Raw genomic sequence first — 22,628 nt, forward strand, 5'->3', positions numbered from 1 at the left:
AGAATTTACTTAAACAGACAAGTGTCAATCAAACTCTTGCTTTGACTTTTTCATTTTAACAATTTTACTGTTTTCTTGAATGTCTGTGACCAGGTAAATCATCTGCTAAGTTTAGTCTTAGTTCAATGGCTCTGTTTAAAAATAAATGAGATATTTAAATTATTTTAAAGCATATTTGAAGACAACAGGAGTTGGCTCTGAAATGCAAATACAGTTTGCAACAATGACTTTGAGCTTGTAATTCTGTTCCTCAGATTCCTTTCTTCTCCTGTCCACCACCTATTATTTGACCTTCAAATTGTGGAGGTGCAGTGCAGGTGACTGTTGGGGTGACATTCCTTGCTGTCACCCCAGCACAAGATGGAGTTATTAGCCTCTTCTCTTTCTCTTTGTACATACTTTTAGCTTAACACTTAAAAACATTACGTCATGACTATCTGATACACTAAACACCTTAAGAGCAGGAATGGTAATATATTCATTTTCCATCCTTAGTATGTATCACAATACCTGGCACATTGTAGGTTTTGAATATGTGTATCTGAATGAATGAGTAATTAATGAATGAGATGAGCTAGGTCTGAAATATGACCATGAGAGTAGAGTAGTGCCCTAGGCCAAAAGAATCTTCCCCTCCCCTGAACTTCCCAGGTATTTTATATTATCTGCCTTTCTAATGGATATCACATTCTCTTGTATTAGATTAAACTAATCTGTAATATACTAACTCAATTCTGAATATCCTGAACACTTCATTACACTTGGTAATCTAACTTTGGTTAACGTTCAGTCAGGTGTACCAATACTGTAATTAATACTGTAACACTACTAGAAACAATTATTATTTTCTGAAATATTTTTAAAATAAGTTAGTCACAATATAAGTAACACATTCTTAAATCTCATTAACCATAAACCATTACAATTTCATGTTGAAGAGATTAATGAAACGCAACCTAATTCAGGCAAACAGATTTTGCATTGCACTGATAACAAAAGTAAATTGGGGAAAAGAACACTTTGATTTTCACGCAAAATGTAATCAATTGGTTAAACATGTAGGTCACTAGAAGAGAGATTAAAAAAATAATTTACAGTACATACAGTTACCTTAGAACAAAATTTGTCAACAAGAAGAGACTCTCAATGCTTTTGATTAAACCTTGTTTTCTTTACAAACTCTATCCTACAGGGATGCAATGGTTGCAAGATGAGATGGGGCACTCCCAGTCAGGGTAGTCAGAATACATGCTTCAAGGACACTTTGAAGCTGCTGGTGAAGCAACGTGGCATTGCCAAGGACTGCTGAGAGATGGCAGCAACAGTCGTACTATGTGTACACAACTGAGACAGAACTGGGGTGCCTTCATTTGGACCAACATTCTAGGAAACTTACGAAGTTAAAAACTCATTAGAGCAGTGTCATCAGATGCTACCAAGAGAGTAGACTACTATTTACTGAGAGAAAAGCAAAACTACCAACAGGGACAATCTTGGCCAAACTTATAATGTGTTTATATGCTAACAAATTGTATCTGCTATTCCCCTCTTCCCTTCATCTTCTCTCTCTGGTGACCTTTCTTCTCTTTCATTGTTCTCATCTGTCTGAATTTCTTGTCGTCCCTGAAAAGGAAAAGCTGGGGATTTGACTCTAAGTCCTGTTGCAGGAGCAAAACCAAGAATGTCACCATTTCATTCCACTTTGCTATGGCAGGGATTTAGCTGCCCAGTTTGTAGGTGATGAAGAAGTTACTCCATTCAAAAAAGGCCTCATACTTGCTTGCATATGTTTCCATGGTCTAGACTTGCATATCTGGAACTTAGGTATCTCAAGCTAGGACTTAGGTATGTCAAGAATGCATTATCATAGTAGCACATATCACAGTGTCTGCTTATCACAGAATGCCCCACTTACCTTTACACTGTAAACTCCATGCATTGAAGGTGACTGTGATCACCTAAGTCTTAAACCCACACAGAATATCTGCCTCAGATGGAAGTAGCTTCCTGAAGCAAATAGTTCAGGATTTATCTGTGCTTTGATTCCTCCATGGACTGGGAAGTGTCTATTTCTATAATAATTGGTACTGGAGGGCAGAGTCAGGACAGGAAGTGAATTTACTTAGAAGGGTCAAGTTGCTTGAGAGGTCTGGAATGGCTAGTGAGCCAAGATTGAAATGGTAAATATTAAATTTGTCAAATCCTCCATTCCTAGTTAGGTTTACCTCTAGATTATCCAAAGTATTGTGAAGTTTGTGGGTAAGAAAGGTGTTGCATTTTAGAAGACAGCATGACTTTAAAGTGAATGTGTAACAGAGTTTAAGATGTTCATGCTGCATTACATGAAAAAGGCTGCAGAAAACACAGCACAGAGGAAGGAGAATTAGAAGTTCTGGTAACTTAATGGGTAAGAGCCAGCAGAGGTCTCATTGGGAAGGTGACATTTTGGGCAAAGACCTGAAAGGGAGTGAGTATAAAAGCTGTGGGAATTTTGGGGTTGGACCATTTCAGGAGAGGGAACAAGTACAGCAAAGGAAGGAGGGACATGCCTGACACACTTGAGGACTAGCAAGGAGGTGGCTGGAGCAGAATAAATCAGGAAGAAGTAAGTTAGGGATAATATTAGAAATTTAGTGAAGGGCCACTTTGCACAGGCTGTGTAGGTCTTTGCAAGAATTTTGTTTTTTAATCTAAGAGGTTCTATTTAGAAAGCTACTAAGGATTTTGAACAGAGCTGTCATGCAATCAAACATAGACTTCATGAGTATCACCCTGGCTGCTAGATGATGTATAGATGGTGGTGAGCAAAAGCGTAAGAATAAATGTCACTGAAGGGCTATTTGTAATACCAAGTAAGTGGAGGACTATAATAATCAAGTAAGAAATGGTTGGATTTCAAATATGTTTTAAAGGGAAAGCTAACAGGATTTCCCAGTGCGCTGTAGGTAGAGTATGAAAGAGAAGAGCCAAGAGTTGACTCCAAGGCTTTTAACCTGAGGAAAGGGAAGGATAAAGTAACCATTTTATTGGTAGAGGAAGGCATGGAGGGGAAGATAAAGAATTAATATTATGAATGTCAATTAGACATTTGCTATGTTAGTTAACCAAGAGGAGATTGTCAGGATATTTGAACAGAAGTTTCAAATTACAGGTAAAGTTAATGGCTTGAGATATCATTTGATAAGTCATCATCATACAGACAGTATTTCAAGTGGCTAGGAGTGCAAATGATGTGAGTGTAGATAGAAAAAAGAAAAGGTATAAGAACCAAAACCCTGGGATACCAACATAAGAGGCTAATGAGTAAAGGAGCAATCAACCAAGGAGACTGAGAGTGAGCAGTAAGGTATGAGGAAAACATTGAGATCGGAGCATCTTGAAAGTCAAATGAAGTGATTTTTTAAGAGTTAAAGGTGAAATCAGATGAGAACTAAAATTTGACCACTGGGTATAGCAATACGGCAGTCATCAGTAATTGTACAATTGAAGTTTCAGTGAACTTGTGGGCACCAAAGCCAGACGTGAGTGAGCTTATAATGAAATAGAAGAGGAACTAGAGACAGTGAACATAATGAACATTTTCAAAAACTTTTGTGGTAAAACAGATAAATGAAGCAATAGATAAAAGGTGAGTAGAATCAAGAAAAGATAATTTAAATGAGAGAAAGTAATTTAAATGAGAGAAAAATTTATGTTGTTTGTAATGGGATGACCCAGCAGTGAAGAGAAACTGGAAGTGGATGAAAGAAAAAAATGGTTGGAGTTTTATCCAACAATATGTGAAAGAGGAGAATCTAGTTCAAAAGTGAAAGAGTAGAACTTGGAAGGAGACAATTTATAGTAATGGGAGGGAATGCAGACTCTGTGGGTGCCAATGCTGGTGGGTGGGTAGAGGGTAGCAGAGTCTATGGGTGTTATCCTCTGACTACTTCAATTTTCCAGTTAAAATGCAAGATCATCCACCAAGAGTGATCTTTTGATTCTTCAGTGGAATACCCTGCAATGCCCTTCTGTTGCTCTTAGAATGAACTCTAATAATGGCCAATGAAATCCTACTTGACTTGACATCCTCTCCATTTTTTTCATACACTGGACTAGACATTATTCTGTTCTTCTAACACAACAAGTTCACACTTTTGGACCTTTGCAGGTGCTGCTCCTTCTTTTTNGTAGAGATGGGGTTTCACCATGTTGACCAGGATGGTCTCGATCTCTTGACCTCGTGATCCACCCGCCTCAGCCTCCCAGAGTGCTGGGATTACAGGCTTGAGCCACCGCGCCCGGCCCCCTTTTTGTTTTTAAACAACTTCTGAGACTAGGTTTCCTCATTGTGGCATATTGAATCTTTCATAGATGGCTGTCGCAATGTCTCTCATTCCACTGCTCTTCAGTGACCCTGTCACTTCATCAAGAGGTAGAGTCTATCTTACCACCCTGCTTTGCATCTGGGTGGCTCCATGATTACTCTGATTAGTAGAATACAGTGGAAGTGATGGGGGCCACTACTAGACCACACTTTTTTTTTTAGACAAGGTCTCATTCTGTCGCCAGGCTGCAGTGCGGGGGGTGCCATTATTGCTCACAGTAACTTCAAACTCCTGAGCTCAAGTAGTCCTCCCACCTGGGTCTCCAGAGTAGCTGGGACTACAGGTGTGCATCACAACACCTGGCTAATTTTTAAATTTTTTGTAGAGATGAGGTCTTGCCTTGTGCCCAGGCTGGTCTCAAACTCTTGGCCTCAAGCAATCTTTCTGCCTCAGCCTCCCAAAGTGTTTTTGTTTTGTTTTTTACATGCTTGGCTCAGCCAGTATTTTTCTTTCTTCCTTTTCTTACAGAAGCGTTTTAGGTGTTAGTTATTGATGTATGTGAAATCTCTTTTGGCCAGGCATGGTGGCTTACACATGTAATCCCAACACTTTGGGAGGTCAAGGCAGGTGAATCACTTGAGGTTATGAGTTTGAGACCAGCTTGGCCAACATGGTAAAACCCTGTCTCTACCAAAAATACAAAAATTAGCCAGGCATGGTGGCACAAGCCTTGGTCCTAGCTAGTCCAGAGGCTGAAACAGAAGAATCACTTGAATGTGAGCTGAGATGGCGCCATTGTACTCCAGCCTGGGAGAAAAAAAAAATCCCTTTCTAAGCTATAAAGCACTATGCAAACATAAGTGATATTTAAATTAATAATAAAGCTGCTTGGGAGCCAGGAGGATCATTTCAGCTCAGATTGAGGCTGCAGTGAGCTATGATCAAGCCACTGCAGTCCAGCCTGGGTGACAGAGTAAGACCCTATCTCTAATAATAATAATAATAACAATAATAAAAACCCTTTTATAGCCAACAGAAGAGAGGTAACGCCTTATTTCTCTTAAAAATACTCCTGGTTTGGCTGGGCATGGTGGCTCATGCCTGTAATCCCAGCACTTTGGGAGGATGAGGCAGGCTGATCACCTGAGGTTGGGAGTTCGAGACTAGCCTGACCAACATGGAGAAACCCCATCTCTACTAAAAATACAAAATTAGCTGGGCATGGTGGTGCCTGCCAATAATTCCAGCTACTCAGGAGGCTGAGGCAAGAGAATCGCTTGAACCTGGGAGGCGGAGGTTGCAATGAGCTGAGATTGTGCCATTGCACTCCAGCCTGGCAACAGGAGTGAAACTCTGTCCCAAAAACAAAACCAAAAAAAAATCCCTCCTGGTTCTCTGGTATAGATGATGTGAGTCTGTAGCTAACCTACTTTCCGCTAATTTGGGTCCCTCCTCCCAGGCCATCTACAAAACTGGTTTTCACAGTCTTGGTGCACCAGTAACAGTTATGTTCTAGCTCTGTATTCCATCTCTAGAACTCTGCTTCTCTCCCACACTCCAACCATATGCACATAGTTCCTTCTCAGAACAAGATTCTGTTCCTGTAATTGACACTCATCTTAATTCACTTATCCAATGCAAACTATTTAATATAACCAGTCTGTACCTCTGGCTGAATGTTTCTGCAACATCTATTCTTCCTCATTATGAAATCTTGGGAAGTGCTGGTAGAGACTGCAGAGTGGTTAATTATGGTATAGATAGTATGGTGATTAGGAATAGAGAGGGAGGGTTAATAAGATAGGAATAGTAAGGGTTTGACTACTTACTAGCTGTTTGACCTTAGCAAGTTAACCTTTTTGCCTCCTATTATCATATGTGTTTAATACAGTGCCTAGCATGTAATAAGAGTTATGTGTTAGCTATTATTATTTTTATTATTGTTTTATTCAGTTGCATCTTTTGTTAGATTAGCCACATGCCAGTCAATCCAGTTTGTATTAACAAGGCAGTTATTCAACTAGGTGCAGCTCCTTCTAACTGAAATCTATTTTCTTCTTTTTTGTCCTTGGATGACTTTTTCTTATGCTTCAGGCTCATCTTTCTATGAGTGGTCTTTCTTGATAATTGAACAACATGGCCACCATCGTCCCCAGGTTCTTCTCATATCACCTTGCTTACTTCCATATCATAATTACTTAAACAAGTCATTTATGTCTTGATATTATATCCTTCTCAGGGGAACATAAACTTCTTGAGTTCAGAGAAATATTTTCTATCATGTTCACCTGGTTATCTCCAGGATTGGTGTGATGACTAACTCATATAATTTTACTTGGTGAATATGAATGAGCAAGACCAGAGGGCTATCTCTATGCCCTCTACCCAGGCTGACACTTTTTTTTCTCAGAAATATAGTAATTTCTAAAAATGTTTTAAAGTCTCCAAGAATATAACGAATACAATTTCCAGGCCAATGGAGGGGTCTATAGTTATAAGATAGAGGAGATTTATCATTAAATACAAGAAAAAGGCGAAGCTGTGCCTGTCTGAATGCCAAAACATAATTTCAAAGTACCAGTGGTTCATTGTAACAGAAAGAAACAATAAAAACAAATAAATCAAATAAAAACAAAACAGGAGATAGTGGTAAACCAAAATGTTAACAATGTTTTTCTTAGAGTGAGTACAAACAGATGATTGAATTTTTGTTACATATATTTTTTAAATTTTCTGTGATATACATTTATATCACAGATGGAGGAAAAAATAGCCATAGTTAATCAATATCAATTCATTATTTAAAAGAAGATCTGCCCCAAACCTAGTTAACACATGCCCCATTATATCTCCGGTCACACTGCTTCTCTTATCTATGACTTCAGCATTGGCTCAGTTTTCTTTTCAATCATAATCCCTTTTTGGCAACTCTAACATCCTCAATAATGACTCATCTCCGAATCTGGCTTTACTTTAACTTCCTCAGATGCAATGCCCTTCACCTCTACTTCATTTATTCAGTATTCAGCATAGTTACACCTACTACTTGATAATCTTCAGAATGATTTCCAAGATTCTAAATCTAAATCCTGCACTCTGTGACCACAAACTGGTTACTTCAACCTCTTTCATTTGTCACATTGATGCAATCACTCCTATGCCCCTACACAATGTCCAGTCTCTTGGCACCTTCTTATTTCCAGAATAGTTGCATTTTCCTGGTTATGAAATTTGATCATTCATTACAAAGCCATATTCCCGGGCCCCACAGGGTTCTTCACATCTCCAGTCCTCTTCTATATGGCTATCCCGATTCTCAGTTCTGGATAAATCTTATCATCTTATGTCTCTAATACTTCTCATATCTCTAAAATGTTTCTGAGAGGTGTCACTGAACACGCCGAAACAGTCTATAACTTTAGGTTTTCCAGTTTGCACTGGGTTCTTGGAACTGCTCAGCCACAACTGTGTTGTTTCTTTGTTTCTTCATTTCATTGATTTCTTTTTTCCTTCTTCTGCTTTCAGTTTGGCCAATTCTCTTGAGGATCCAAGTAGGGGTTCAGATTGAAGCCCTCAGGTAGAGCTTCCTCTTCTAAACTCCTATAATGCTCAGGATTTGTTTAATGGAAACTGAGACCAATCTGATTGTCATATTAACCTATTTTGTTTCTTTCCTCCTTACCTGCTACTGACCCTATATCTTTTCTGCATTTAATTTTTACCTAAATGTCTCTCAACGATATGGTTTGGCTATGTCCCCATCTAAATCAATCTCATCTTGAATTGTAGTTTCCGTAATTCCCACATGTTGTGGGAGGAACCTGGTGGGAGATAATTGAATCATGGGGATAGTTTCCCTCTACTGTTCTCATGGTAGTGAATAAGTCTCATGAGATCTAAGGTTTTTATAAGGGGCTACCCTTTTTGCTTGGCTTTCATCTCTCTCCCGTCTGCTCCAATGTAAGATAGGCCTTTTACCTTCTGCCATGATTGTCAGGTCTCCCTAGCCCATGGAACTGTGAGTCCATTAAACCTCTTTTTCTTTACAAATTACCCAGTTTTGAGTATGTCTTTATCAGCAGCATGAAAATGGACTAGTTCACTCAATTAAATTACGTAATCAGAACTTAACTATAAAATAGATATTCTCCATAAAACAGATTGTGACTGGTCAGGAGGCAGGAAAACAAACAAACAAAAAAACTTACAAAGTAATTGAGGGAACAGAGAAGGCTCAGAGTTTAGATATAATGTTAGGAAAAATAGGAAGTATGGAGTCTCCCACTTCCCTAATTCAGATTTCCCAGCTGATGGAATAAGGATAGAAGGAAGGAGAAATGTGCAAGTTCTGGTAAGGAAGGGCCCTGATCCCTGTTTTATTCAAGGTAGGGTCCCAGGTTGGGGGGCAAGATGGGAGCAAAAGGAAAGACTTTGGTGTCTGTATTCAGGCAGGGCCACAGAAAATCTTGCAAAGATTTCAATTGCCTAAGTATGATGTGGAAGCAATGAGGATATCCACCGAATGTGAAAGGGTTGTCCCAATAGTTATCCCTTTGCACAGAGAAAGAAGGCATCTTGGGTAGCCACATTCCATATGCTAAGGAACTAGGTAAGACCCCAGAAGCTTCTACATAATTAGTGGAGGTGCACGCACCCCCAAAGTGACTGTGATTTACTTACTAATAAGTTGGATGGGAGTAAAGTCAGATATTAAACTGAATTATAGAAATAACTGTATACAGAGGTAGAGACATACAGATATGTCTTCCAGACTGAAATTTATAAATGTTACACACTCAACCAGCACCTCATTTTTGCCTATCATAACCACACAGCCAAGATTTTCAGAACCTAGGTACAATTAAAATGTTTGCTACATATTGCAGATAAGTTAATTCACACACACAAAGTAGTTTGCTAGGTCACATTTCTGGTTTGGGGAATCTGACTGTCATGTTGTTGCTACAATAGAAGTTGGGGATTTTCTTTTGGTTTTAAAAATCTGAAAACTGTAAACTTAATAATCCAAAGAAAACCACTCTGATTAAATAGCTTTTTTGACTTTCAAGTTATTTTTATGCCTGTGCTGTCCAACCCAAAGTGGAATATCCTCAGTGTATTTCCACAAGAAGATGAAGTATTACTAGTCTTCTTTGAATAATGAGGCATGAAAAAAAAAAAAAAAANAAAAAAAAAAAAAAAAGAAGAGAACCTAATTTGACATATGGCAGAGAAAGTTGCCTAGTGACTTGATTGGGAAATTCTTGGTAAAACAGGAGGAAATGATGAGGGAAATGGGTAAATAAAAAATTAGAGAAGAAAAGAGGAGGAGGCATCAGGTTGGACATGACGGGAAAGAGCAGTCACATGTAAAATGAATGAATGGAATGAGAGAGAATATTTTAAAAACAGTTAATAAAAAGAAATCAAAAACAGTTGGTTACAGGGAAGCGAGGCTAAGATATTCTTTGAGAGCGAAGCCATAAACAAAGCCATCAATTTAAAATTTAAAGCAAAGAGGAACGTAATGACAACTCTCTTCTCCTAGCTTAACTGCAACTGATTTGGTAATATGTCTCTACAGATGTGATTAGTCCCTTGGAGGGCAATATAATGGATCAATAGATTCAAACAATTGCAGGTATGTACACAAATCTGAGTTGGGTAAATGGAGGGTGGGGAAACCCTGAAAACATAAGGCCACTGTTTGTCAGAGCCCCTGAGCAACAACATCTTGTTTTCCATTTGCTTGATTGCATCATTTGCATAAGATCAAACACAGGGAGTTGTGGACAGGGAAAAACAGATCACTCTAACATGCATTAGAAATGGATCCACAGGCATTATCCTCAGACGTGTTACAAGGAAATGCATCCCAGTGCATGGAAACCTCACCTATTACTGTCAAGCAAACTATAATTTACAATACTGGCCATGAATTATATGCTATTTTAAGATTGATTTCATGCTGTTGTTCAGAGAATTTCATTGATCTCAATTTACAAAATGAACCAATAAATAGGTGATGATTTTCTTTTAACTCCTGGTGTAAACTGAGGAATTTATATCCTCTTATTTGTTTCTATCATCAGAAAATTACATAGCACTTTTTTTTTTTGCTTCTTTATGATGATCTAATGAATGTTGCCTGGTCTTCTGGTAACTTCCCAATATTTCATAAATGAAAAACACAGCTTTTCCTGCTTTGCCTTTCATCTCTATGCATCCTTCACACAAATCATCAATTAGATATTTTAAAATGTTGGCGCAATATAGGTAGCACTGACCACATGTTCTTGTTATTTGGTATTCCAACCTGAAAACCTCTGCTAGGTTATGGTTCAGTGAGAACACATCTTCGGCAGCTGACCTAAGAGGTGGTATGTTTCTCGCGGATGCCCGAAAAGCAATGAGTTACGCGAGGATGCATGTGGCATCTCAGGCTGCATTCATCTCTGCCATAGTGTAGCCCATGCTCCACAGTTGCTTGCTCAGCATTTTGATTCCAGAAGAATCAGATTCTGACCTTATAATTAATAAACATAGGGCCAGCCGGGCGCGGTGGCTCACGCTTGTAATCCAAGCACTTTGGGAGGCTGAGATGGGTGGGTCACGAGGTCAAGAGTTCGAGGCCATCCTGGCCAACATAGTGAAACCTCATCTCTACTAAAATATTAAAATTAGCCTGGCATGGTGGCACGCCTCTGTAGCCCCAGCTACTTGGGAGGCTGAGGCAGGAGAATTGCTTGAACCTGGGAGACAGAGGTTGCAGTGAGCCAATATTGCGCCACTGCACTCTAGCCTGGCGCCTGGCAACACAGCGAGACTGTCTCAAAAAAAAAAAAAATTAAAAAAATAAAATAAAATAAACACAGGGTCACTAAATTCAACAAATTCTTTTATTTGTTCATATATTTTCCATCTTATCAGAGAAATCCACCTCCCTCCCTTTCATCAAAACCCTGTTCAATGTTTGTATTATCCATGAAACATTTCCTGACTCTCTTCAGCATGTGCAGAGTTTGCACTCTACTGAGTTGTCCTTTTAATAAATCTCCCTTGTAAGCATCCTTATACCAGTCGTCAGTATTGATGGTGTTATAAGCTCTTTGAGAACAAGGATGTATCTTTTTGTAGGCATCTTATGACCCCTAATACTTTGGACACCCTTCATTGTTGGATAGTAAAACCTTTTTGCAATAAGAAAACTGGAAAAAAAGAAAGGAGAATCTGGTCCGTCCAACATGTTTGCAGCAGGTGGCATGTGGTGGGGAGACCAACCTGCTGGGGATTATCAGTCACTACTCTGTGTGTGTGGAGGGGTGGTAGGGGGGAACCATCACTGTCAGTTGTGATAATAAAGGATGATGCTTCCTCATTTATCTCTTTCTTCTGTGGCTGGTTGGAACAAAATAACTCCATGAAAAACTCCTTAAGCTGATAGCATTTTAGCTAGCTGTCTTCTACTCTGGCTTCCTGAACTTTTCTAACACCCCATTTGTAATAATAAATTATAAAATATTGAACCCAGGATTTTTTTCTTGGTTACTTTTATATTACAAACCAAGAGAAAGAAAGCCCCCTGCTTTATTCCTCCATCCCTTCCTCCCTCTTTCCCCCGTCTTTCAGTCTCTGTCTGTCTTGTTCATTCTCTGTCTACACACACACACACACACACACACACACACACACACACACACTGTCCTACCCACTCCCCTACCTTGCCTCTGGACAAGGAGAGCTATAGAATTAGGGAGGCTGCATTTGGCATTTGATCTTCATCAATGCTTTCAACTCGCAAACTGAAGAGGAGAGAACTGAGATAACTTTACAGGGTTATTATTTGAACAAACTTAGTTGCATAAGTTGGCTAAATCTTTCTTGCAAAACTGGAGGTTTTTCTCTCAGATTTAGTTGGATATTTACTACTATCATATTCTTTAATAAGATTAGGAATCAATTAATACTTCATAAGAAAATATTCATGTGACATACAATATCTAATGTCTTGTTAGGCAACAGAAGTTAATAATGAGACATAATGAAAATAATAAGTCCCTGACTACCTGTGACAGGAAAAGGATAGGTTTATGAATTAGTGTTCCTTTTCAAATATCTTAGTGAAGGTAAGATGCTGTTAATTCAGTAACAATCATGGCTCTGCCACTGACTACTACCTACCATTTGCCAAGCAGTGCTAAGTCTATTGTCAGCTTAGTAAAGTATCACCTGAGAATGGTTCTCAATGAAAACCCATAACCAATTCTTAAATATTAATGTAATACTATTTCAACCTAGCCCTATACTGTTTCTTAGGCTGTATACAGCATAAGAAAGTAATGATCTCGGCCTTCAAGAGCCAAGATCTCTCTTTTGGGTGGTAAGATATACACATTTCTTTTTTGACATAGTCTCATGCTACCCTTATTAAGACACACATCAAATGCCACATCTTATAGGAAACCTTCTCAAACCCTTTCAGTTTGAATTAATTTCTCTTTTGTGCTTCACTAGCATCATTTATACCACTACTATAACATTTAAAATGAATTTACTGTATTATTGAGTACATTTTCAATTATTTCTTAAGTATAAACTCTTAGAAATGGAATTTCACAGTCAAAGAGGGATCATTTGGGGTCCTGACAAGCGAGAAGATGACACACTGAAACGGAATCACTGAAGAAAAATATGGCAGGAACTATTTACAGGATTTGGGGCAGGGTTAAGTGGCACATTCAAGAATGAGAACACAGCTGGTAGCTAAACACAGACCAAGCTATTGCTGCCTTCGGCTGAGGACCACATCAGGCTGGAAAGAGAGCTGCACTGTAGGAAGGGCCTCCCCCTCAATGGAGGAATAGCCACTGCCCATCTGAACCCTTGGAAGCACAGAGCCTAGAGAATAAACATCCTGGCCTCACTCCCTCCTGTTTGCTGTTCTCTTTATTGTGTCTTACACTGGCAGAACCCAAACAGAATCCAGAGGCTTAGCTCAGGACAAGGCACAGAAAAGTAGGGCACACATTTGCAGAAGGACTGAGATCATGCAGAACAAAACTATGGCATATTACCATATAAACTGCCAGTTTTCACTTACAGCAGCATTATATGAAAGAGCTCTTCGCCCAATCTTCTAATCAGTATGAAGAAATTTAATTTTTAAAAAATTTACAAATTTGAAAAATGTTAAGTAGCATCTCATTTATTGTCATGATCATTATTATTATTATTTATGTGACTTTACATATTTTTTCTTTTGGGAAGTGCCTGTTTATCTAATTGACCCATATCTAATAGCGTTTCTCTTTTTCTAACTGAAAAATAATAAGTCAATATTATATGGATATAGCATCTAGCACAGTGCCTATTAGCAGACTATCAATAAATATTTATTAAATAAGCATGCTATAGTTTGTTCTAGTTTGTTACTTGTTTTATCATTTCAATAATGGTTTCATTTTTCTATATAGACAATTTAAATCTTTATGCAGTCAAGTATGACAGTATTTTCCTAGAATTTTATCTGGCTAGAGGAATATAAAGACTTCAAAGAGGAAACAGCACTTATATGGAAAACTGTTTGGGTTTGAAAGCAGTAGAGAAAGAGAGTGAAGACATTCTGGATGGGAACAGTAGGAAAAAAGACTAGAAAAATGCAATACAAGCTTGGAGAGACATGTTTAGCTTAGTTCAACGTAGTTCAGTTTAGCTGGAGCACAGGACAAATGAAAGTGAAGGAATTAATACTAAAACCATTATTTGGGGCCATCATTAAAGACCAGGTAAATAATATTGTAGTAATGAATGTGATGGATGCTAAAAAAGGGGGCAGGAGTTAGGAAAGCTTTATTTAGTCTTTGTTCTGCCAATAGCTATCTGCATGAACTTGGAAAAAAAAATACATGCTTTCATTGGATCTTCGTTTCTTCACCTATAAAAAGAGAACTTTGTGTTAGATGCTTTCTAAGATTAAATTCCCTACTGTATGTCTATTTTAAGAAAACAACTTGGCAATCAGAATTTTGTGATAAAAATGTTTGCTTCTTGGATATTTGCTCTAATACTTACAAAGGCTGGGAGAGCATCACCTGTTTAATTCATAATAAAATGTCTTTGCAATTTAATTTGGAATGATATGCTGAGTAAGTAGTCCCTAATAGCTCTGAATATAAGAAGAGGGTGGGTAGAAGGAGCACAATGGAATAGCAGAATTTAAATTGTAAGGTTGGGTGTAAATAAATATCCTATTAGAATTATGCTCTACAGCTACTCGCAAAAGCACAATGGATCATATGCAACAATTGCATTGTAAAAAGCCGGTAAAGTGTTTGATGTTACAAGTATAAATTAACAACTAGTAGCATTTGGCCCATTTTAAGACTTTTACTGGATTGTCTATCTTTGAATCATTCCCATAGAATGATGGGCTTTTCTGTTTTAAAATAGCAATTTTCAAAGAACACTTTGTTGACGTTTCTGTGGGAAAAACACTTTATAAGTGTTCATACCATGTCAGTACCTTTTTATTTCTGAATTAATTCATATAATACTGATGATTTTAAATAGAATAAGATATCTGTGATGTTTACTTTTGTGTGGCAACTTGGCCAGGCTATGGTATCCACTTGTTTGGTCAAACACTCAACTAAATGTTGCTATAAAGTTATTTAGATGCGATTAACATTTATAGTTAGACTTAAAGTAAATGTACCCTACTTAATATGGGTTGGCCTCATCCAATCAGTAGAAAGCCTTTAGGGCAAAGATTGAAACTTCCCAAAGATGAAAGAATTCTGCCTCAAGACGGCATGATAAAAATTCTGTGGGAGCTTCCAGTCTGCTGGCCTGCTGTGATATTTGGTCTTCTTTGTACCAGGTTTCTGGCACAGACTCTTAAAATACTTGGAATTTTCTGAGTGATAAAGATGATAGTAGCATCTTTTGCTCCAATTAAGTGACTATTGGAGGCCCCCTAGATAACTTCTAGGGGTTGTTTACCAGAAAGACCAAACCTTGATTAGAAGCTTGGAACTTTCAGCCTCACTCCTCAGTCAGCAACCTCTGGGGAGAGGGGCAGCAGTGGCTGGAAATTGAGTCAATCATCAATGGTTAATGATTTGATCAATTATGCCTACGTATTGAAGCCTCTTAAGAACCCCTAAACAACAGAGTTTGAGGAAGATCTTCTTCTGGTTGTTTACATGTATCCTTTAAAAAAAAAAAAAAGACTGCAATAGTAAATACAGAATTTTCTTGAGTTCTGCAAATCATTCTAGCAAATTATTAACCCTGAGGAGGGGGTTTTGGGAACCCAAGACTGTGTAGCTCAGTTGGACTGAACGGTGATTAACCTGGGGACCTCATACTTGTTCCTGGCCTCTGAAGGGAAGGCAGTCATGTGAGACTGGGCTCTTAAATCTATTGAGTCTGACTCAAACTCCCGGTAGTTACTGTCAGAACTGAGCTGAACTATAGCATGCTAGCAGGTGTCAGAGAATTGAAGAAGGGTTGTTGGAGAAGACACCACATTTTGTGTCACGAGGAAGAAAAATCTCTCATCTGCCCTAACATGGTTTGGCTGTGTCCCTGCCCAGAGCTCATCTTGAATTGTAGCTTCCATAATTCCCACATGTTGTGGGAGGGATCTGGTGAGAGATGACTAAATCATGGGGGCAGTTTCTCCCATACTGTTCTCATGGCGGTGAATACGTCTCACAAGATCTGATGGTTTTATAAGGGGAATCCCCTTTCACTTGGTTCTCAGTCTCTATTATCCATTATCACGTAAGACAACCCTTGCTCTTCTATCATGATTGTGAGGCCTCCACAGCCATTTGGAAGAGTGAGTCAATAAAACCTCCTTTCTATAGAAATTATACAGTCTCGAGGGAATCTCTATTAGCAGCGTGAGAACAGGCTAATACATGCCCTGAAGATTTTGGTCCCAAGACTACAACACTAACTTTTCCCTAGGTCTCCAGCCTGCTGACATGCCCTGCAGACTTCAGATTTCAGATTTATCAGCCCTCACAGTCATGTGAGCCAATTCCTAACAGTAAATATCTCCCTCTTCATTGTGTTTGTCTGAAACCCTAATAGAACATCTTTGGTGCTTCATAAAAGAAGGACCTCATTTTGAGTGTAAGATATATTTAGATCTGCCCATGTAACTGGTAAATTGGGTGGCGCTATGGTTTGGATAGGGTTTGTTTGGCTTCTCCAAATCTCATGGTGAAATCTGATCCCCTACATTGAGGTTGAGCCTGCTAGGAGGTTTTGGATCTTGGGATCAGATCCCTCATGAGTGGCTTGGCGTCACTCTCATAGGAGTGAATGAGTTCTCACTCTTAGCTCCCACAATAACTGTTGAAAAAGAGCCTGGCACCTCCTCCCATCTTGCTTCCTCTCTCATCATGAGATATCTGCTCCCCTTTACCTTCTGCCATGAGTAAAAGCTCCCGAGGCCTCCCCAGAAGCAGATGCTGCCATGCTTCCTGTATAGCCTGCAGAACTGTGAGCCAATTAAACCTCTTTTCTTTATAAATCACCCAGCCTTGGGTAATTCCTTTATAGGAACCCTAAATGGACTGAGACAGGTGACCAGGATACTGGCAGTATAATTCCATTAGAGCTGGGGAGTGGCATTCTTGGCATGGGGTTTGGAGGCAGGCATGGATGGAGGGAACACGTCTGGGTGTGCTGTTCACTCATATATCTGTGAGTATCGTGAACAACATGTGAGATGACCCAGCAAAAGCCCATGCACTGGAAAACATTTTGAAAAATTCACCATGAGAGAAATCAGAGCCGGCTATGGTGCCCTGGTTCTCAGAAGAGAGAGCCTTGGCTTCTTTACTCAGATTTGTATTAGAATAAAACCAAGAAGATCTGTTTTCTTAAACCTTTAAGATACTGAAATATACTCAGTATTCTTTTAGGACTCACCTAAGAAAGAGGAAGGCAAGGAAGGAAGCCATTTCTCCACCACCACTTTTTTTTTTTTTTTTTAAACACAGTCTCATTCAGCTTCTGTACACTAGCAGGATATAGAACAGCAGTGACACAGACACAACAGCAGAGGGGTACATTAGAATCTACTGGGACAGCCCTACCTAGCAAAGCGGTCCTGGTTCTCACCTGACCGGGAATATCTAAGGTGGTCCCTGGTGGAAAACTATTCCACCTGGCACAGCGGTGGTAGGCTGAGTTGCCTGGTGGAGCAGCAATGGAAGAACAGCAGTGTTCCTCATGCCCATAGATGATGGTCTTTATCCAGAGAAGGCTCATGGAGATGCCTAGCAGTGTAACTGTGGCGCTTAGCCAACTGGTGTCAGGCTTGATCCTAAGTGCAAGTGAGAAAACCCATATGGACTCCCCAGAAATGCATGAGGATTAGTTTGCTGGAGGCAGAGATCATCTACAGCAGGTGAGGGCAATGAGCCAGTGAAATACAAATATTAGGACTAATGAGACTTATTTGTACGTTCAGATTAATGGGATCTAGGAAAATTCAAGATAAATCTATCTATATCTACAACTACATATCTATATCTACCTGATCCATCTGTCATCTGTTTGTCCACATCCACTTCAAGGTACAATCAATGGGTGCTGACTACATCAAAACTTGTGCTTTGGGACTCTGTATATTTCTTAGATGGACAATATCTTTAAAGCATGAATTTAGGAAAGGAAAGTGAAAATCAATACAGTTTATAGGTGATAAAAGAGACAGGAGATTTGGACCTCTTTCCTTTTTTTTTTAAATATATCACCCCCAAACAACCTTTTCTTCTTTTCCTCTTAAAAACTGTTCAAAGTAGACAAAAAAAAATCAAAAAACAAAAGACACAAAAGATAGAGTGAGATATAGTTATTGACCTTGAGGGGAGAAAAATAACAAAACCTCATGTGGGTAACAACATACATACACACACATACAAGCCACATTTTATAAAAGTTAGGAAATACTATGTAATTATATACAGTAGGTGCAAGACAATTTATCTAAATCTAGGACTGCTTAGCTATATCTAAGCACATCAAAAGTATACATTAACATTACATTTAAATGTAAGTCATTTAAAAACAGTACCCAGAATAGGATATTATGTGTTTGTTAAAAATTAATAAAAAAGATTATGCTTTTATTTGTACAGTGCTACAGTGCTTTGCAGTTTCCTTGTTTTCTTTTTTTTTTCCGGAAACTAGTTCTTTAAAGGTTGGGGTGCTATATGTACACACATAGTGAAGAACTAAAACTAGTAGAGTACAAAATGAAAAGCAAAAGTCTCCTCACATTCCCAAGCCAGTTTTAAAAACTTTAAACACTGGGATGAGATACTGACATAAGCTGAGATTGTTGTAAGTTTCACTGATAAAGGTGGTACTAGCCATATCTGAGTTTGATTAATAACCATATAATCAATTTCCATTTTCTTCTTTGATGCACTTGCTATTATGGAAAGCTAAGAACCATTGCAAAAGCAGGCAGGCAAAGTTTAAATACTATTGGATGGCATTCTGGTTTAGGGAAACAAAATGAAACAAAAACAAAACAAAAGAGAAGACTAAGTTTAGAGTTATTTGTGTAAACATGAGTGAATCACTGGAGCTTTAGGCCTCAGTTTTCTCATTTGTTAAAAAGCAAAGGAGAGGAATAGTATATTATTTATCATATCTGTACCTACAATTGTTGTGAGGATAACATAAAACAAGTGGCCATAGTAGAATTTTATAAAGGAGAATGAATGACAGAGGTAAGAATTAAAGAAGTTTAAGGCTAGGCGAGGTGGCTCACGCCTGCAATCCCAGCACTTTGGGAGGCTGAGGTAGGCGGATCAAGAGGTCAGACGTTTGAGATCAGCCTGGTCAACGTGGTGAAACTCTGTCGCTACTAAAAATAGAAAAAAAAATTAGCTGGGTGTGGTGGCACGTGCCTGTAATCCCAGCTACTGAGGACCCAGAGGCAGGAGAATCGCTTGAACCCAGGAGGTGGAGGTTGTGGTGAGCCAAGATCACGCCACTGCCCTCCTGCCTGGGTGACAGAGTAAGACTCCCTCTCAAAAAAAAAAAAAAAAAAAAATAGAGAGAGAGAGAGATAGAGAAAAGGAATTAACAAGTTTAAATCATTATCAAAAATAGCAGAGGCTGACTAATCTTTTTATGTAGATGCCATTCTCATTAATGATTGCTCATAAACACTGGGAATAACACTTTTTAAATATTTATTATGTAATTATATAAATTTCAGTATACATTTTTTCAACTAAATCTAAAACATAGTTACATTTTAATAAAAGGAAGCATATGTATTTGACTTAGCACATTGAGGAAAAGCATTTTTGTCATTCCTTCATTTATTCATTCCACAAGTATTTGTTGGACAACTACTTTGCGCATCTACTGTGTGTTATGTGATGAGATATAGCAGATAGTGAGACGTGTACAAGATATTTTCAGGCATCTCTTTTGAATTATACATTGTTCTGGGTTATGCTTCCCAAACTTCACAGATGTCATGTTTTATCTGACATAGATTTTTATAATATACCAATGAGTTTAAGCCACTTTATATTGTTTCAGTATATTACAATATAAAATGGTGAATTATTTTAGAAGAATATTTATGCAAAAGTATAAATTACAGTCTATCTCCTATTATGGAGACTGAACTACTTATAAGAAGAAGTAATTTAGGTAAGTATCAAAGTTTCACAGATTAGTAACAAATTTCAATGAAGATAACAGCATCTAAACATGTATAGACACAAAATTAAAGATAATATTAGCATTAGTATTTTATTATTGTCCCCCAATCTCAGTTTTTCAAGCTCTTTGTTTTTTATATTACATAGTAAATTACATATAAAAGTAAATTATGAGAGTATTAATAAAATATAAATTCAGAGTATTGATGGGCTTCTATGCCATCAGAGAAAATAATATATACACATTTAATTTGTCTTAGTGTAAATATCATTTTGTCTCTAAGTTTATATTTGGTATTTGTCTTTAGCACCACTGAAATTATGATGAACTTTTCTTAGAGCTTTTGTGGTAGTAATTTTACAAGATTTGTATTTTCTGAATTACTCTGATATTCTTCTGAAATGATTAATGTTTGGTTAGTGTTAGTATTTATGAGCTAATTTTATTTATGACGTATATTTTAAAGTCACATATTTATTTATAGTGATAGAGTGGAATACAGCTGTCATTAAAACAACATAATATGGATATGTGTAAGCCAAACTTCGATTTTTATAAAATGTTTTTTCAGAGGAAGTTTTCAATAGATTCTGTATTTGTGAAATGTCCACTCAAAAGTTTGTTGGAGTTCAGTTTACACTAAAGGTACCTGCCTTTTTAGAAACTATTTATTTGATTTATATTTTGAAAACCATGCTTAACTTTATAGCAACAATTCAGCTGAGGGGAAATCTCTTAAAATTATCTATACAGTCTTTTTGACACCCAGAGTTCCAACCTAATAGGATTTATGATCTGCATCCTCTGGATTTTTGCATAATAGAGCTACACAAGTGGCAGAAAGTGACTTTCTAATCTCCCCACATGAAATAGATATTCAAATATTTGCATATGTGCTAGTATATTCCTAGAAGTTCTTGGGCTTGTGTATACAATAGGGAGGGAGGAATAAAGAGGGCAATACAAGAATATTGTCATTGCAAAATAGCCTTTTAAAGTTGGGATATACAAGACAAACTTTCCTAAACTACTGGAATTTTTTTTTTTTTAAACTCAGACTCTTTTCCTCCTGTTCTAGGTTTTAATGAGAGTGGAAGGTATAGTAAACATGGGGATGGAATTTTCACCCAAGCGAACAGGATGGCCTTGTTTAGGTAATGTGCCACTGGAAGTTTCCACTCATAGTAAAACAAGCATTTATTTCTAAAATATGCACCAATCTTGTGGTTGTAATTACATAGAATTTATTCACATAACTACCTTGAATATTTAAAATAATTGATCAATTTTTTACTTTAATATAATCAAAATGTATATTAGTAGCCATGGAAGGCATCTCTCAGGGGTTTTGCGCAAATTTTATGCTTATGGGCTTTGCAATAGTCATGTGACCAAACAATACAGAGAAATAGGAAATAAACATTTTATTCAACGTATGTCAAGCATTGGTACACTTCTGTGATACCAATAGATTTAGGTCAGTCTTAGGTAAACCACTCTGTCTCTGGACATCTTTACTAGTCTGGCATTCTGATAAATTCTCTAAATAATGACATGTAGTTTCCATGAAAAAATTAATTCTTTCCTTCATTCTGAAAACTACTTATTGTTCTCCTACTATATACATATACTGATCCATGTCTTCGGAGTGAAAGATGAAAGATTAGTGAAAAAGATAATGAAGTTAATTAATCAATAATTCTAGCAGAGTATGCTAAATGATATTAGAGAGGGGTACACAAAGAGGAAAGCTGTGAAACCATGTGTGTCTACATGCACCAGGTCAATTCTTAATCAGACGGTTATATTTCCCTGCCTCATTATCATACTCAATAAATATGAAGAGGTGAAGTAACGAAAGAACCACAGATCAGCATTCTTGAAAACACTTTGTTCTTATATTCTGTAGGCTTTATCTTCCCAAAAACTTGTGTATACCAGTGTTTGCTTAATTTTTACTACCTTGGTGAATAATTGTGCATAATAATTGCAAAGCAAACTCTGCTGTAGGCTGAATTGTGTCCTTCCAAAATTCATAAATTGACATTCTAATCTTCAGGATGTAACCATATTTGAAGATGTGATCTTTAAAGAGGGAATTAAGTCAAAATAAGGCTATTTTGATGAGCCTTAATTCAAGCTGACTGGTGTCTTTATAAGAATAGAAAATTTGGATGTACAAAGACACCAGGATGTGTGTGTACAAAGGAAAGACCATGTGAGGACATTGTGAGAAGGCGGCCATTTGTAAGCCAAGGAGAGAGGCCTCAGAGGAAACCAAACCTACTGACACCTTCGTCTTGCATTTCTATCATCCAGAACTGTAAGATAATCAATTCCCGTTATTTAAACCACTCAGCCTGTATTTTGTCATGGCAGCCCTAGCAAACTAATATGACCACCATTCCTGTGAGTGGGTTAAAAGGATATATTATTATTATTTCATGCCCATAGTTAATTAAAACAGGGATAATATACGGTCATCCAACAATAGAATTACAAAAATTTCCGTTTACATTGCATCACTTTGCTTACTGACTTGGAAGAAATGGCTCTTCTTTATCAGTGCTACATTCTGCAGACCTACAATTTCCTTTTTTTTTTTTT

The 22,628-nt window shown here is 37.7% G+C and overlaps 1 protein-coding gene across 3 annotated transcripts in view; it reads right to left on the reverse strand.

Moving 5' to 3' along the window:
- USH2A (usherin) overlaps nucleotides 1-22,628 on the reverse strand; it is a 777,259-nt gene that overhangs the window by 371,795 nt on the left and 382,836 nt on the right. The gene's annotated exons all lie outside the window — the stretch shown is intronic.

The sequence above is a fragment of the Cebus imitator genome, unplaced genomic scaffold, assembly GCF_001604975.1.
Source record: "Cebus imitator isolate Cc_AM_T3 unplaced genomic scaffold, Cebus_imitator-1.0 Scaffold411, whole genome shotgun sequence".
Lineage (NCBI taxonomy): Eukaryota > Metazoa > Chordata > Mammalia > Primates > Cebidae > Cebus > Cebus imitator.